Source organism: Ostrea edulis, chromosome 5 (genome assembly GCF_947568905.1).
Source record: "Ostrea edulis chromosome 5, xbOstEdul1.1, whole genome shotgun sequence".
Taxonomy (NCBI): domain Eukaryota; kingdom Metazoa; phylum Mollusca; class Bivalvia; order Ostreida; family Ostreidae; genus Ostrea; species Ostrea edulis.
The window spans coordinates 7,451,612-7,465,128 of NC_079168.1; positions in this window are offsets into that span (position 1 = coordinate 7,451,612).

Here is a 13,517-nt window from a genome sequence, read left to right on the forward strand (position 1 = left end):
ACAATTGATTAATCATTCTGAGAATAATTCATGAACAATAAGTAAAACCAATTTCACATTGAAAGTCCCAATGACATGCAGCAGCACTGAAGAAACTTAAATCATACTTATTGCTAAATTATATTTGCCTTGATTCTCCTAGTATTTTCAACTGTTTATAGAAATAGTAATTCGAAGGTAGAAAAAGAAACATTGCTTCGATTATTACATGTGCTTCTTGTAAAATTAGTCTGACCTTCTGTTAAATAAAATGACACACACATAGACCTATATAATGTTATGGATATAACCTGATTCATTCTGATTGACTATCAGATAAATTATAGAGATTTTTAAAATGCCAAAACCTCTCCACATTCAAATTTAAATTTTCATTTGAGACCGGGTTGTTGTTATTCTCATCAGTGTCAAATCTAGGCATTTTCTCTGGAACAGGATGCTTAAAAATTTCCCGTCGCGCAGCTTTTTCGTCAGATTTCCAGTTGAATATGGAAGGAACACTTTCTTTCTTGAGTGTCTTCCTTACTGGGGTCCATTTGAAGTCGTCCCTCTTAAAATGACGTGAGCAAACAACTGTTTGATCACAGATCTGTTAGAAAGATTATAACCCGTTAAGACTTGTTTGAAGTCATTTCATTAAACACACACTGACGTACACACGTGCAAGGACCAACCTATTTCGAGGTCTACTTAATTCTATGATATAAGGGGGTCATCTCTCCGTATTATTTGGAACAAAGTTACATAAACATACTCTGAATAATGGACCAGGATCCCTCCGAATAGCATGTATCCAAGCCTTGCGAAGCTCCAATCTTTGTGGGATTTGATGAAAAGAGAGCTCTGGGTTGCGGCGTCCATTTCCATTACAGTTCGGCACGCAACAATGCCTGTCGTTCTTGCCTCCGTCTAAGGTCGACGCCATACTTGTTTATACTTGGATACGACGGTAGCCTCGTTTTCGATTTAGAAGCGCGGTTTATGAATATTCTGCGAAAAGGGAGTATGACCGGTCAACAGGGAATGCTTACTCCTCCTCGGCACCGGATCCCAATTCTTACATATCCAGAAGTCCGTGTTTGCCCAACTCTCTATTTTGTATTGCTTATAGGAGTTATGAGATTGATCACTATCTTCACCTTCCATATGATAGTGTAAATACTTGATCGTATATACTTCCTTGTCAAAAATGCAGAGTGTTCAGGACATTAGGTACCCTCCAAAATTAGTATAGAGTTCTGTAAAACTATTAGCAAATGTTTTAATATCGCTAAATCACATCCTTACCACAAAATTTCCCTATGAACCCTTTATTTTTCCTTTACGGTGTATTAAAAAATCTTTAATTGGGATTTCAGTGGATAACATTACCCAAACAGCAATATTCCATTATCACCTGCATCTGGTATTTATACCTCTCAACTAATGTAATACGCAAGAGCTTGTTCCACGTTTGATTAGTTTTTAAATGGAGGCAGGCAATTGCCAAACAAGGTGTTGGTGCAGGGGTTTCAACAGTCTCGTTTAAAGTCAGCATTTAGCAAATTCTATGCCAGTACACTTATCATTGGGTGAAATACTGTCTGGCATGTTTCATACTGATTGTTAGGCCGTTCTTGGCACACTGATTTTGACTACGGATAACTCCGTTTACCTGATAAGGATATAGGGCTCACGGCGGGCGTGACCGGTCAGCAGGGGATGCTTGCTCCTCCTGGGCACCTGGTTCCACGTCTAGGGGTCCGTGTTTGCCCAACTCTCTATTTGTATTGCTTATAGGAGTTATGAGATTGATCACTGTTCAGTATCTTCACCTTTCGTGAATTGTAGCTGTATTACCAAAATGAATTGTTTACAAATTCCTTGTTACCTCTTCACTGATGAAACGTTACATTTTTTTTATAACAGTACTATGTATTATTTCATGAGAACAATTGTAGATATCATGTAAACAACTACATTTCACTTCAGGCATGCGTAGTTAGTATAATGGACAACTGTATGTATATTATTTGTGAAACTTAAAGTCAGTACAGGTTATCATTTCTGTAGTTTCTTCCAAAATGTTTTTTTAATATATGGGTGTACTTGATACATATATATGTTTTCTATTCAAGTATTGAATGTAAATATTTTGAAAGTATTATCTAGTTTACTCATGCTGAGCATGCTTATTATTGGGAGCTTATTTTGTAAACAGTATGTGGATATTTCTTATAACCTGACAAAGTTTGACAAAGATATTACATAAAAGGTGAAGATAACGAACAGTGATTAATCCTATAACTCCTATAGGTAATACAAAATAGATAAGTAATTTTTCAATTATTTAGTGTAATTTAATATGATATTCAGTTCTATTTATAATGTTGTGTGTACAACGTTGCAAATAAGTTTTTTATGCTTTTATTGACAGTACATGTTCTTAAGAATCAATCTTATGAATTGCTTTCTTTTTCTGGTGGGAACCTCACTGTACACTTGTTTGATAAAGACAATGCATTGTTAATATTCTTTAATAAGAATAAAACCGCCGTGATGGTCTAGAGGTAGAGCGTTCGCCCCGCATGTGGAAGGTCGGGGTACGAATCCCGGCCGCGACAGACTTAAGTCGTTAAAACAGGTAGTGACAGTTCCATCGCCAAACGCTCGGCATCAGGTGTGACTGTCAAGGGTCCTCGGAGATTACCTTAAAATGGATGTCCCGTATCACAGTAGGTGTGGCACGCGAAAGAACCTCCACTGCTCAATGGCTGTAAGCGCCAAGCATAGGCCTAAATTTGAAGCCGTTCACCGGTCTTGGTGGCGTCTCGATATGAGTGAAAAATTCTCGAGAGGGACGTTAAACAAGATACAATCAATCAATAATACCAATAAAACATCATCAAATACATCTTCGCGAATCGGACACTTGGCTTGTGAAGATACATTAAATAACAAAGACGAAGTACAGTACTAATGTTACAAAGCATGCTTTTATATATATGTTACAGGTAGTCCACTACTTCTCAAAAAATCACAAAGTTCTCAATAAATCACAAAGTTCATAATATTCACTGTTCTTATTCTATGTATGGTCAATTACGCGGAATTGCTGAGGTCCTTGAGGGTTTGACGAAGTCCGGATGATTGTTTATAACCCTGGATTATGAGGAAAATACTTAGAATGTCCTCAAATACATGAACTTCAATGTCACCCTCAGCCACGCTAAAAGATTGTCCCATAGTTTATCACCATGAAGGACTCGGTGATATTTTCTTTCGGTCGGTCACATAGCAATGAACTGGGCGACAAGCTGTCAATGTTAAAGCTGACATGAATTAATAAATAGAGTATAATTCTAAATGTCCGCCATATTTCTCTGCTAATCCACCACATTAGTTGGATACTCTATTGTTATATGTATCAGGGTTTGCATGGTATATAAGAGGACGAGTTTTGCTACGCTTCACTTCACATCAGTGTCTTCGATTTACCTGTGCGGGTAGCTTCGACAGGTAACACGTACATCTCCGATACTAATTTATAGGACATCAAGAAATGAAATCACGTTTTGGAACACAACACAGTTTGGCACGGGTGGAGGGTGTCGCAGATCGACAACGTGTTGTAAAGTTCTAACGAGATACAAATGGAGTTTATCATTTTGTTTCGTGGATTTATCAGAATAAAGAGAATTTAATATTTTCGGTAAGTGCACATCTCCGATACCTGTTGAGTAGACGTCCGTATTTGATACGTTTTTGTTTTGGGTTTTTTTGGCGAATATGCCATGTGCATTACATATTATGCATATGGCATGCACCTGTATTTTGCAAGAATTGATATAAATAATAGATTTTATGCTCTTTGCTTATTCCATTCTATCAGTTTGTAATTGGCAAAGGATTTCTCCGCATTTATTTCATAAGAAACTGCAAATACTTACAGGCACTTGCAAGTATGCAAGAAAAGCTCTTTTTTGCATTTTTGTCTAAATTTTCTAAACTTTCAGAATGTTGCATTGGTATACAATAAATATTTTGTAATTTTGAGCAAAGCATAATGTTTTAAAATGTGATTTTATTTGTTTCTCATTCCCTATATATTACTATAGGCCTTTCCGAAAACGTGAGTTATCTCTCTTTGCATTCTTACATTTAGTGTGAATATGACAACTTCCGGGTAGTAACACACTCAGACTGCGCATATATTATAAGAGTTATATTAGTATGGGTGTTGTTCAAAATCGTAAACAGTTGAAATCATTTGTACGAGAGTGTAAGAAAATGTTAATGGAAACAAAAACGAATTTCTTGATCGAGTCGGTTGTGATTTTTCGGGGTGGGGGGGGGTTAAAAACTGAATTGGAAATCACGCAGACATTCATTTGTTTACATATGTCTCCAATAACGACTGACATAATTATTTTGTATGAAATCAGAACAGAACTTCTGATTCTCAAGAGATGATGGCATCTCATCAACTCAAAGCTCGGGTTTTTACGAGGATCGACACGTGCAAATATCGTGCATAACATGCCCCCCCCCCCCTTTTTCCAAAAAAAAAAAAATCAATTAAATTAGGAAATCAATTTAAAGATGGTTTCTGACGACGAATTTCTTTGAAACTGTATAAAATAAGTAAGTAGTCAGCTGGAAATCTGTCAGTGGACTCTCACTTACAAGTACAGGCTGGGATAAATTTTACTCGCCAATCAAAGAGATGGACATTTTCAAAATCCAGAGGTGTCAGTCCGACATACCTAGACGTACATCGTGGCAGAACTTTTATCGCTGAATGTACTACATTGATATTGAACAAGTAACTTCTGATATTTTATTATAAATCTGACTGTATTGAAACACGGGCTAAAGATCCTGAGGAAATGTATGCAATATAAAATATATACTAATTTCAGTCATAAAACACATGAAATCCTGGAAAGTGGGAGGGGGAAGGGTAGTTATAATAATGTAACTGCGTCTCATGACAGGCCCGCCGTAGGAAATCACATCACTTTAACGATAGAACATTCTATCGAGGAGGGGGGGGGAGGTCCTCCTCTACTTACAACATTAATTTTCTATTATTTTTACATGCAAAGTTGGTTATTTTCACGAGTATGAAGTAAACTTAGGCATTGGGATTTTTTTTATTAACGTTAACATATTTGTTGGCGTGATAACTGTAAAATTATACAGCAATATCTTTGCGGCCTTCTGCACTGTTGATAATGACGCTTCTCGAATATACTACCCGGAAGTCTTAAACTACTGTTACGCAAGGGCACTACGTTCCGGATCAAGGAAAGATAACTCATGTTTTCGGATTGGCCTATAGGAGATGTGCACTGGTCGAGTCCACCTAGAAAAATCACTCAGGTGTGACAATCACATTTTGGGTATATACGGGTAGAGTAAATTAGGCTACCTGAGAGAAATATGGAGGATAAGATGAGAAAGGTGTACGTATTTATTAATTCATGTCAGCTTTAAATAGGTGATGACTCTTTCAAATTCACGAATAAGTAGGAAAAATCATCACATGGAATAAGTAGGCCACCACGGTCGTTCTTTGATAACCACTTGTTCAACTTGCCAGCAAAAGTTGAATTGGCTGTTTCTGAAACAAGTCCGTCGGTGCCGGACAACTCGCCGAACATCAACTAATCGAATGTAAAACTCATCGTCGCGACAAGTCAAAGAAAGACAACTCATGGATGGTGACAAAACTCATCGACGTCTTTTGTATTGAGTAAGAATAGAGAGGGGAAAAAAGACTTGATCACTTTTCGTTGCTTTGTTGTTTTTCGTCCAGCTCCAAAGTATTCTATATAGAGATGAAGATTTTCAACATTAAATAGAATACTTTGAGAGAACCTTCATCAGTCATTACAAAAGTAGTTTTAAACATTGCAAGCTAATACTTAAATGGAAGAAACTCCGTTTCAAAGTGTCTATTGATACAATAGTTCATATCTTTAATTATTTTTACTACTACCCACTTTCAAAATCTCCGTCCCAAACTCGTTCATATCTTGCTCTTTTACAAAACTCGCATGAACAGGTTTTCTGATGCTTGAAACAACTTTGGTTTGACGATAAGCACTAAGAAAACTGAGGGCATGTTCCAACCAGCACCAAACAGCCCTTACATTGATCCGAACATCTACATCAAGTCTGAGCGCCTCGACCCTGTGGAAAAGTTTACATACTTTGGAAGCACCTTATCCAGAAACGTCCACATTGATGACGAAGTCCACTCCCGCATAGTTAAAGCAGGCTCAGCCTTTGGCCGCCTGAACAAAACCTGTATGGGTCTGCCGAGGCATTACCACAGCGACAAAACTCAGCGTGTACAGAGCAGTTCTACTGACAAGCTTGCTCTATACAAATGTGACTTGGACGGTATACCAGAGACACATCAGGAAACTCTACCACTTCCAAATAGTATGCCTACGGAAAGTTTTGGGCATCAGATGACAGGACAAGATCCTGGATACTGAAGTTCTAAGCCTTCCTAACATGTACAGCATTCATAACATGCCGCGGTCAGGTCAATTCCGCTGGGCTGGTCATTTTGAAAGAATGGAAGACACCTGCATCCCGAAACAGCTCTTGTACGTGGAACTAGAAAATGGCTCACGCTCCAGAGGTGGTAAAAAAAAAAGCGGTACAAAGACTCCCTGAAAGTATCCACCAAGCTGTTCCACATCGAACCTGATATATGGGAAGATCTAACTCTTGACCGAAGTGTCTGGCGCTCTAGATAGCGTGAAGATGGGACCAACGATACAGGAGGAGAATCGTAACAGTCTGGCAAAACAGAAGAGAGTTATTCAAAAGGAGAGAAAAGCATCGACAGAAGCCCCATCCGTCTTGTCCGGAATGTGGACTTGTCAGCCATCGAACCCTCAACACTCAACGCAGAAATTAGCAGAGATGAAATTATGGTCATCTTTGACATCGAAGAACTAAGTAAATAGGAAACCGTTATAAATCGGTGACCGAAATTAAAAAGATAAGCGCCGGCTACTATCAATCAGCATATAATGTGGTTCTATTGACGCCAGAGAGTTTACACGTTATTCAGACCGGACGGGATTTCTGGCACATATGTCTTATTAAAACATTGAATATTGTGTTAACTGAGTTAATAGAACAAATAAACAAAATTATCATTCCTGTATTTTTTTCCGATTAGTTTCGATAAATTGTCGTAACAAAGAGATGCCCATTCTATAACTTGTTTTATCTACAAGTTATCGTATCGATGAATTTTGTTGATCAGTTGTCTTCTGGTGTGTTTTCATAGGTCCGACCAAACACTGTTTCTTAAGAGCACACACGCTTTTCACTTGTAGGTAGATTCCACAGATGTAGTCATCTTTCGGAAATTCTCTGCTGATCAATGACAGAATTCTGAAGTCCGATTTTCACTTGTACTTTGATAGCATTTGCAATAAGTCCCATCATTAAAATGTTCAAAAAGCCGCAAATTCCTCGAGAAATGAAGGCTAATGTTCCAAACAGAAACATGTAACTACGGATGAAAGCTTCACTTAGTCGTGCCTGATGAAATTTTGGAAATAGCTGTTCCCTGTCCAATGCACTGTAGAGATTAGTCCCCACTGAAAAAATCCAGAGAAAAATGTCAAGGAAAAATGGTTGAATTCCGAATAAGCACAAAACTATATTACATACTGCAGAGATCTCGTTGTCCCCAGGCAAATGGTGCATAGGATCATTGGCATTGCTAGAAAAGCTGATTTGAACATTTCTGGCATGGTGTGGTGAAGAGGTGTCCTTAATGATATTGTCCTCAGTGGCACTGCCCTTTGAAAGGTCACACAAAATATGAAACATATAAAATAAAATCAAGATATATATTCAACATTTTTAAATATCTAAAAATTGCTCAGATATCAGTAAGTTATATTTAGACATTTTAATTTTAAAACTACTAATAACGTGATATCTAGATTTCTGTTTGAATGTTATGTAATTCATTTAAGCAACCTGATGCAAATGGGACACAAACAACCATTCGAAGATGCGTCCTTTTGGGGCTTCTTTTGGTGTAATTTATGGTCATCATCCTCAGTGTACTCCCAAAGTAGAGCGTCAAGATTTATATCGTTGTGCTAAGATAAAAAAAAAATCCGTCTTAAACATGATAATCTGTTAAACTCCAATTATCGTCATTTTGGCATATTTTCGTGCTTCCCTGCATTATCAGCCATTATAGATTGGTAAATGTCTGTTGATGGGCCGTAGTCCCTACTCCTGAGTCTCTGTTTAAAACGACTCTGCCACCAAGAATCACACGCGTTGAAGCCTGGAAGCTTTTTTTCATCACTATGCTCTTTTCTTTCAGATCCTCTAGCTTTTCCTCTATAAATAATTTGGTTTATCAATTCTTTCTCTCTGGCATACTTCACGTCTTTCTCTCTAACTTTCTTCTATTCTATCTCTCTGGCGTAATTCATTTCTTTCTGGCATACACCTATCCTTCTGGGCCAATTCGTCTCAGATTTTTGTGTCCTCTGGTTCGCTTGTCCCCAGATATGTTGTGCTTTTCTGGAATGATGTTCGGTCTTTTTGTAGCACGTGATTAAACTGCTTTCAGTGCGCGCTGAGTTTCCAGTTATTCCCATACGCGTGCTGCTCAAGATGTTTGTTACACATTCAGACGAGATGACGGCGTATAAGCAGTTGAATACAAATCGGGCTGCCCGTCACTGGACTCCAAGAGCCTTCGCCGATATTAAGTGGTGTGGATTCCAAACCATGGAAGCATACAGGTACCCTAGGATTGGTCGTATGAAAGTTATGTAGACTGTGGCCTTGACCTTTGGAGAACAACGCCCTGGGTAGCGCTTGAGGAATCCCAAGGTTCTGAAGTCTTCACCGCTGGTGGTATTGATATGCTCGTTCCAGTTCTGTTTTGTTTACTGTGACTCCTAGGTACTTTCTACAAACTGAAATGTATGGCCATGCAGTTTAAACTGAGTGTTGATGGTATAATGTGGATGACTGCATTTCTACGTGTGAAAGTTCATCTGCCACTTCTTTTCTACTATTTAATTTAATTGCGGTCTGACTGTAGTTAGACACTGTCTTTGTTGCAGATATTTCTAAATACAAGACTTCATGAAAGATGAAGATAACGAACAGTGATCAATCTCATAACTCCTATAAGCAATACAAAATAGAGTTAGGAAAACACGAACCCCTGGATATACCAGAGCTGGGATAAGGTGCCTAGGAGGAGTAAGCATGCCCTGTCGACCGGCCACACCCTCCGAGAGCCCTATATCTTGATGAGGTAAACGGAGTTATCTGTAGTTAAAATCTGTGTGCCAAGAACGGCCTAACAATCGGCATGAAACACGTCAGACCGCATTTGACACATTGATAGGTTGTACTGGCGAACCAGATCGTTATGACGACCATAGAGTTAGCAAAATGCTAACTTTACATGATATTGTTGGAACCCATGCACCATCAACTTGTTTGTCAGTAGCCTGCCTCGATTTAAAATTGATCATACGCAGACCAGGTTCTTGCGTATCGAATCAGTTAAGATATATAAACACCATACATAGGTGATAATGAAATATCTCTGCATAAATATGGGAAGTTGACGATAAAGAAGCTGAAATCATCCCGTTTATCATGAAGTTGAGTTGTTAGCTTGCCGTTAATATCTATTTTCAATAAAATATCTAAGTATGAAGCAGAAGTGGACAAATCTGTGGTGTCTTTTATTTCGAGTTCATAGGGATATATCGAATCGACATATGAATGAAAATCATTATTGTTAATAGATAAAATGTCGATAATTGAAGGCCACAGCAAGAGTTTTTCTTCTCACGTAGAAATGTTTGAATAAATTCTGCTTCATAAGAAAATGAAAATAGGTCAACTAACAAAGGAGCACACTTCGTGTCCATGGGAATTCCAACAGACTGTTGGAAGACCTGATCACCAAACTCTACGAATTTATTGTCAATGAGGAAGTCCAGCATATTCTTAATTTCAACTTCAGAGTACTTGTGCGTAAAATCAGAAAGATGGATCCAGCAATGTATCTTTGTTTGTAAGGGTTTCTATGTATGGCTAATCCTGAATGACGTTCTTGAAAAAATCATGCTTATTTTCTCTGTTTATTGAGTGCTTCTGCTCCTGATGGGCATCTATCGTGTAAATATTTTTCGGGGCTATACAGAGTACATGTGAATGATTTTTAGGATAAATTAATGATACAAACTCATGTACTTTTTGTAACAAGGAAGCTGAAACTATTAAGCACATTCTATGGGAATGTGAAATAGTACAAGACTTATAAAATGATTTGATACTCTCTATTATAGCAAATCCACATTCATGTTACACAAGTCTACATTTTTATACATGTACTCGGATTTTATGTAAGGACAGAAAATATAACAAGAGGCCCATGGGCCACATCGCTCACCTGAGTCACCTTGGTCCATATCAAAAGACTTTCCATATATATTTGCATGTAAAACCGTAGTCCATATTATGGCCCCAAACCTACCCCTGGAGGCCATGGTGTTTGCAAACTTGAATCTACACTATGTCAGAAAGCTTTCATGTAAATGTGAACTTCTTTGGCCCATTGGTTCTTAAGAAGAAGATTTTTAAAGATTTTCCCTATATATTTGTATGTAAAACTTTGATCCCCTATTGTGGCCCCATCCTACCCCAGGGGGCCATGATTTTAACAAACCTGAATCTGTACTATTTCAGAAAGCTTTCGTATAAATCTCAGCTTTTCTTGCTCAGTGGTCCTTGGGAAGACGATTTTTAAAGATTTTTCCTATATATTTGTATGCAAAACTTTGACCCCTATTGTGGCCCCATCCGACCCCCGGGGGCCATGATTTTAACAATTTAGAATCTGCACTATACCAGGAAGCTTTCATGTAAATATCAGCTTTTCTGGCTCAGTGGTTCTTAAGAAGAAGATTTTTAAAGATTTTTCCTATATATTTGTATGTAAAACTTTGACCCCCTATTGTGGCCCCATCCAACCCCGAGGGCCATGATTTTAACAATTTAGAATCTGCACTACCTAATAAAGCTTATCTATAAATTTCATCTTTTCTGGCCCAGTGGTTCTTGAGAAGAAGATTTTTAATGACCCTACTCTATTTTTACCTTTTCTTGATTATCTCCCCTTGGAAGGTGGCCTGGCCCTTTATTTTAACAATTGAGAATTCCCTTTACCTAAGGATGTTTTGTACCAACTTTTGTTGAAATTGGCCCAGTGGTTTTTGAGAAGAAGTCAAAAATGTTAAAAGTTTACAGACGGACGGACGCTGGAATACGGGTGATCAGAATAGCTCACTTGAGCTTTTAGCTCAGGTGAGCTAAAAACTCTGATGTCTTTGACAAACTAACTACTCTGTTTATAGTATCTATTTTATATTCCTTAAATGAGTTATGAGATTGATCACTGTTCGTTATCTTCACCTTTCGTATTTCATTGAACGGGTTGATATCCTCCATAAAATCAATAAACAGATAGCTATAAGAATAACGAAAAAGAATCCTTTGAAGCGGCCTGTGAAGGTTGGACAAACTTATTTTTTCACATTACACATTTTTTGTGAGCGACATGTCTCCTACACTGGAAACTTGTAGAAGCTAGCTATAACTAGTGTATGTAGAAGTGTAATTCCTATATATAACTAGTGTATGTAGAAGTGTAATTCCTATACATGTATATAACTAGTATATGTAGAAGTGTAATTCCTATATATAACTAGTGTATGTAGAAGTGTAATCCTATATATAGTTAGTGTATGTAGAAGTGTAATTCCTATATATACTTAGTGTATGTAGAAGTGTAATTCCTATATATAACTAGTGTATGTAGAAGTGTAATTCCTATATATAACTAGTGTATGTAGAAGTGTAATTCCTATATATAGTTAGTGTATGTAGAAGTGTAATTCCTATATATAGTTAGTGTATGTAGAAGTGTAATTCCTATATATACTTAGTGTATGTAGAAGTGTAATTCCTATATATAGTTAGTGTATGTAGAAGTGTAATTCCTATATATAGTTAGTGTATGTAGAAGTGTAATTCCTATATATAACTACTGTATGTAGAAGTGTAATTCCTATATATAACTAGTGTATGTAGAAGTGTAATTCCTATATATAACTAGTGTATGTAGAAGTGCAATTCCTATATATACTTAGTGTATGTAGAAGTGTAATTCCTATATATAGTTAGTGTATGTAGAAGTGTAATTCCTATATATACTTAGTGTATGTAGAAGTGTAATTCCTATATATAGTTAGTGTATGTAGAAGTGTAATTCCTATATATAGTTAGTGTATGTAGAAGTATAATTCCTATATATAGTTAGTGTATGTAGAAGTGTAATTCCTATATATAACCAGTGTATGTAGAAGTGTAATTCCTATATATAACTAGTGTATGTAGAAGTGTAATTCCTATATATAGTTAGTGTATGTAGAAGTGTAATTCCTATATATAACTAGTGTATGTAGAAGTGTAATTCCTATATATAGTTAGTGTATGTAGAAGTGTAATTCCTATATATAGTTAGTGTATGTAGAAGTGTAATTCCTATATGCATTTGTAAGTCTATTATTTGTCCGACTTCAATACGCCAGTTTCAAGAGATGAGCTCTTCTGTTTAGGAGATGCATTCAGTATGTGGTACTTTTGGACGCCCAAGCAAGAAAAGTTATATCTAAAGTCAGTGAAGAAGACAATATAAGAACAATTAAAAGTGATTTTTAGTAAAAGACATACATGTAGCTGTAAAAATCTAAAAAAGACTCGAAAGAAATTATTTGCTAAAAGAAGAAAACGCGAAAAGTTATGCAATAAAATATGCAGGTAATATCCTACTAATACATGTAAAACAAATGGGCAAATGAAATGTAATGAACATTTCTTATTATAATTAGCTTATCTGAGCTATAATCTCAAGTGAAATCGTCTGTCTGTAAGCTTTGCACATTTTCGACATCTCTAGAGCCCCTGCGCCAATTTCAACCAAACTTGATGCATAACATCCTTGATTAAAGGGGATTCAAAATTGTGCATATGAAGGGGTATGCCCCTTCAAATGGGGAGATAATCTATAAAAGGTAAAAGAGGTGTAAGTAATTTTGAAATGATTTCCTCAAGAATCTCTGGACTAGAAAAGATTAAACGTATATGAAACCCTCCTGATACAGAGTATATTCTAATTTATTCGAATCATAGCCCAAGGGGATGGGATGTTACCACAATAATTTCACTTGGGAATATATAAAACAAATATCTAAAAATCGTTTTTTCAAGAACACTGCCCATGATTAGTCATATTAATTCGCAAGCATTCCAATGTGGTGTGGATTCATATTTTATCAAATCATGGCTATTGGAGCTAGGGTGAGGCTAAAGTAGGAAATACAACTTCTCATGAGAATACGAAGGATTTTTTTTTTTTAAATTCTTTTCAAGAATAGCAGGACCAC